Below are 6,040 nucleotides of genomic sequence, written 5' to 3'. Positions count from 1 at the left end.
ACTAGACTGAGTTAGTTTAATACTCACAAGGTAGCCAAGTCAAGGTTAGTGCCAAAGATTGATGTATCATTCTCATTGTTATCATATTTTATATAATCATGTTATTGTTGTTTTTGTTTCAATATGGTTAAAAGCCAAGTATTGTTCAAGATGTAATGCATTTTTTGATTTTGTTGCATTTTTAGCACACCTGTCACAAAGTGACAGGGTGAGCTTTTGTGATCGCTTTTCGTCCAGCGTCTGTCCGTCCGTAAACTTTTACTTTAAACGACATCTCCTCATAAATCGCTAAGCCAATTTCATCCAAACTTCACAGGAATGTTCCTTTGGTAGTCAACTTTAAAAATTTATCAAAGAATTTAATTCTAAGTAGAACTCTGGTTTCTTATGGCAACCAAAAGAAAAAACTTAAATTATCTTCTTTTACAAAACCGAAAGAGCTAGAGCTTAATATTTGGCATGAAACATCATCTAGTCAGTGTCTACCTAGTTTGTTCAAATAAATGACCTGGGGTCATTGTTTTTCCTTATTTGTATATAGTAAAAACTTATAAATTTCTTTTAAAAAGCCCAAATAGCTAGAGCTTAGATATTAAGCATGAAACATCTTCTAGTGGGTGTCTACCAAGTTTGTTCAAATAAAAGCCCTAGGTTCAAAATTGGCCCCGCCCCAGGGGGTCATTGTTTTTCCCTTATGTATATAGTAAAAACTTAAAAAATCTTCTTTTAAAAAACCCTAAGAGCTAAAGCTAAGATATTTAGCATGAAACATCTTCTAGTGAGTGTCTACCAAGTTGCTTCAAATAAAAGCCCTGGGGTCAAAATTGGCCCCGCTCCATGGATCATTGATTTTCCTTATATGTATATAGTAAAAACTTAAAATATCTTTTTTTAAAAACTCTAAGAGCTAGAGCAAAGATATTTAGCATGAAACATCTTCTAATGAGTGTCTACCATTTTTGTTCAAATAAGGGCCCTAGGGTAAAAATTGGCCCCGCGCCAGGGATCATTGATTTTCCTTATATGTATATAGTAAAAACTTAAAAATCTCCTTTTAAAGCATGAACTATCTTCTAGTGAGTGACTACCAAGTTTGTTCAAATAAAAGCCCTGGGGACAAAATTAGCCCCACCCAGAGTGGGGGGTCATTGTTTTTTCCTATATGTGTATAGTAAAAGCTTAAAAAATCTTCTTACAGCTAGAGCTTAGATATTTATCATGAAACAGCTTCAAATGGGATTTTACCAAGTTTGTTCAAATAAAAGCCCCTAGGTTAAAAGTTGACCCCGCCCCGGGAATATACAGGTGAGCGATTTCAGGGCCATTATGGCCCTCTTGTTTATAAAGGAATTATATAGATAGTGGTTTAGGGTCATATATGCAAATGGTGAAGGTAACATTGGTGAATTATATACACCTTTATACATTATATACTAAAGCCATATATCCATTTCCTGCATTCTATTTGTTCCTTACCACATTGAAATACTGAAAAGTATTCAGGGACGATAATTCTGTATGGATTAATTTATTGAATCATCTATATTGTAAAGCTTTTCTTTGTCAAATGTTCAAAGTCTCAAAGACAACACTGTCACAAATTATTAAACATACAAAACAAGTTACAACATTGATATGATACTGTTAAAACTTAATGAATATAAATATTACAATATATAACAGCAAGTTTTTTCCCATCCCATTTTGATGACCGATATTGAGCCATGTTCTCAATGCCAAAATTTCAAGGAGAAAATTCCCAATTCAAGGAACAAAAAATAATATGAAGTAAAATTTTAATAATTATGTTACATTTAACTGCACTTTGCTATAGAAAATTGTAATCTTGCATTCCAAATAGTAATATTTATGTGCTTATGCTTGAAATATAAAAGGAGTTTAATTAACTAAATATTTCATTTTGTTGCCCTATTTGAAGTATAGAATATGTTGTAAGTTTTTTTTCCCAATTTGTCTAAAAAGTTGTTGGAATCGGGTCATGATCCCAATGTGCTTAGAAAAAAAACCTGAACAGAGTCATAAACTTGAAATCATAAAGAACAAAAAAACGATAGTAGCATAAAATTATATGATAAACAGTGCTATAACATATTTAGCACATATAACTTGACATATCATTGTCATAATTTGCTGAGAGTAAATAAAGGTGTCTTATACCAAATAACAATTCACTATAAGTATAAGTTGTTTCTTGTATGTATTATCTGCCAAATATATGATTTTCTTTTACTTTTGTGATATATAAACAATAATTATATTTTCACTTATCTGTTTTCTTTTTATAAAAAAATTGTATGAAAAGTAACATAAACTAAATTGAAAAATATAATAATGTGTTTGTTTGTATTTCCTAGTTATCTAAGAGTAGTATCATCAGATGGTCTAAATTCAACCCTGCCATGTCCTAAATTTGTCCCTGCCATGTCACAAATTTGTCCCTGCCAAAATTTGTCCCTGTCATGTCCAAAATTTGTCCCTGTCATGTCCTAAATTTGTCCCTGTCATGTCCAAAATTTGTCCCTGTCATGTCCTAAATTCATCCCTGCCATGTTCTAAATTTGTCCCTGTCATGTCCTAAATTCGTCCCTGTCCTAGAGTGAATATCCTTACTTTGGATGTCAGAAAGTCTTAACAAATGTTCATTAAGAAAGAAAACAGCTGGATATTTTTAAACATCAAAGTAAATTTAATGTATCATTCAGCCAAATTATTTCAACATAGAATGCTTGGATCATTAGAAAATATAGTGTATCTTCTAAACAGCTCTGTGAAACGTTTAGGGTAACAAATCATGGCCACTGGAGGATATATCATATTTTCAGTACTTGTCAAATACCAGGCAGCTGTTATCCTCAGTGTAGCTATACTCATGTTAAATGGGTTTTTTTAGAGTAAAACTAAACTGTCAATAATTTCCAATAGGAACTTCTGACACATCATAATGATAGAGACTAGAGACCTTTAGTGCATTGTTCAAGATCTAAATATATCCATATACGATGTTGCCTATATACATTGAAACTATCTTTCATCTTTCACTGATGTCTTTTACATACCTTTGTTGGTCTATAATAAGATTCACATGAGTCAAGGTCACTGGTGCTTCAAATAGTTTTTCACACTTTTGCTCATAGTCACACAGCTTTTGTTTCTTGACCGATGTTTTTTCTATAACAATGAGGTAACAATGACGATAAGACTTGATGTCAGAGATCAGTTGTCATGGAGAAATTTCACCAGGTGATCAAATCAGCCACCCCTTGATGACAGAAAACGATGCTCTCCGTATTGAGCTAAGAGGGCGGCAAACACAAATGTACCAAGATGACATATCATGTAAATCTTATTCTTATCAGATACTCACCCAAATGTAGGTATAATTTAAACACATCAATATTAAGATTACCTAATTTCTTTTCATAAAAATGCCTATTTTAATGATTTTTAACACACTACAGTGTTGAAGCAGTACCTTTAGACTCTTGCAGAAATCGTGAACACAAAGTAGAAAAACATCAGTTTTTTTGGTCAATTTTTTTTACATTTTTCATTCATTATATTATATCAATCATTGCGAAGAGATGAATTACATGTCTTAAAGTGCATATCAGTAGGTAAAAAGTCAAGTTTTTAGCATTTAATGATTAAAGGCCTTGTCCGGTATATAGCGCAATACAATATTTAGTGTGATGCTCCAAACTTATTTTTGTAATCTGGACTCATTTTAATATAACAAAGGGTAATGACTTGACAATGTATCTGCTTGTGCCATTTCAATGCCCTTCAGTATTCATTTACAGGGGATAATAAATAATATTAACAAACTATGTTATGGAAGCAACATTTTTATTGACATCTCAAATGCCACATGCATGTTTAAAATAATGACTATGGCATAAAATACCATTCAACACACATCTAATATTATGTTAATTCACATTTGTTCATACAGCACATAACGTAACTAACACAGGATGTAATTCACACATGTTTCATACATCATATAACTGACTTAACATGTTTTAAACCATTTTTCCAACTGAAAAAAATTTTAATTTTCCATCTTACAAATTAGTGACTTATCTTTCTTTATTTATCTTTTTTTTATATTTATTTAAACCAATATGGTATAATCTTTTGTTAAATCTTGATAAAAATGCAAAATTTATAATTATTATAGAAAATTTGTGTTTACAATAACTTGAAAACTTTACTGTTACATTCTGTAACTACAGACCTTGAAATATCAAAAATTCCATAATTCTACTTTATATAAAATTTTATGATGTTACACTTCTACAAAAATAGTGAACTGAAAAAAAAAGAAAAACAAACAAAACATATTGTTACGTATAAAAAAATAAAAAATAATTTGAAGATTTATTGCACTATGAAATGGTTGTTTCATGTTATCCAACAAATAATGTGTTAAATGTGTATCATAAAACACTTAAGTTGCTCTGCAAATATGTAAGTTTTGTATGGAAAAACAACAGAATTCAAAACATCAAATTCATTATATCAGTACCACAATTATCTCCCTTATTTCAACACTTGCTCTGTATTGAATTTTCTCAGAAAATAATATCAACGCTAAAATTACAGCCTGTTGTTTACCAGATACAATTCAGAATATTATCTGCTATATATTTTCAGAGATAATACTTGTCATCTCTATAATTCAGGACAATATTTCATTATTTCATAGACACTGTAAAAAATTTTCCCCTCTAATTTTAGAGACATTGTTAATTATTTCCCCAATATCAATTTTAATGCAAAACATCAGTTCTAAAACAATTGTGTATGTCCTTGGATTTAAATAAATTTTGAAGAGACCTGTTAGTAATGGTCAAGAAATAAGAACGATATTTGTGGTCTGTTATAGTACACATATAGCTGATAGAGACAGTTTTATATCGAGACATCAGCCGATATTCCCAAAGTTGACTTGTTTTACACTTATATCTACAACTGACTAGAGTTTTTTTGTGTGTATAAGATCCCTATTATGTATACACTAAACAAGTTTAATATAAAAAGAATAGGAAGTTAGGAACAGAGTTGTGTTATGTTGAATGTATGATGATTAAAAAGTTGCCTATGTCATGAAAATGACATCAGGTCTATATTATAACAGAACATTATTATGCTTAACAAAATCATAGGTTAAAAATCGTAACAGCTATTTAAACAATCACACAACACACAAAACCCGATTTATACTGTTTTAACTCAATATTTGAAGCAAAAATTACATTCATGTATAACATGCAGTATTTAACATAAAAATTGCACAATGTCATATACTTTCCTACAAAACAATACACTATGGCTCTCCCATAATGACAGAAGCTTTTCCAAGTATATTTTCGAAATAGTTGTCTGCCCTTGCCCATTTTATAACACATAATGTAAAAGTCTACAAGCAAAAGTCTAGAAAAATCATCAAGAATCATCTCAGATAGAAGCAACCCCTCCCTTTACATTAATTGATCAAGTTAAACAACTCAGCTGTACAATAATGAACTGAGGGCCATGCTGAATATATTTTTTTTAAATGGTGCAAGATTGCCAAGTTACTTTATAGGTAAAACAAGAGCGATCAGTAATCACATGTGTCGCCTCATGATGGCCAATTTTATGTTGGGACAAGTTTTGTGACAGACGGACAGACAGACGGACAGTGCACAACTAGACTTGGTACTGATCATTCCTGTATAGTTTGGATAAAATTGCACCAGTAGTTTATGAGGAGTAGTCCGGACAAGCTTTTGTGTATCTGGCAACACACAGAAAAAAACACCTTTTTATCAAAGGGCCATAACTTGGCCAAAAATCATTCAACCGGAAAACCCGTGCAATATGCGCAAGGACTTGAGCTACAGATCAATCCTGTAAAGTTTCATTGAAATTGCATTAGTGGTATAAGAGAAGTAGTCCGGACAAACTTTAAAAATAAAAATTATTAAAGGGCCATAACTCTGACAAAAATCATTGAACCGGAAAATACTGACAA

Source organism: Ruditapes philippinarum, unplaced genomic scaffold (genome assembly GCF_026571515.1).
Source record: "Ruditapes philippinarum isolate M1 unplaced genomic scaffold, ASM2657151v2 ctg363_1_1_1_1, whole genome shotgun sequence".
NCBI classification, from domain to species: Eukaryota; Metazoa; Mollusca; class Bivalvia; order Venerida; family Veneridae; genus Ruditapes; species Ruditapes philippinarum.
The sequence above is the reverse complement of the archived record's forward strand: the minus strand, read 5'-3'. Positions refer to the sequence as shown.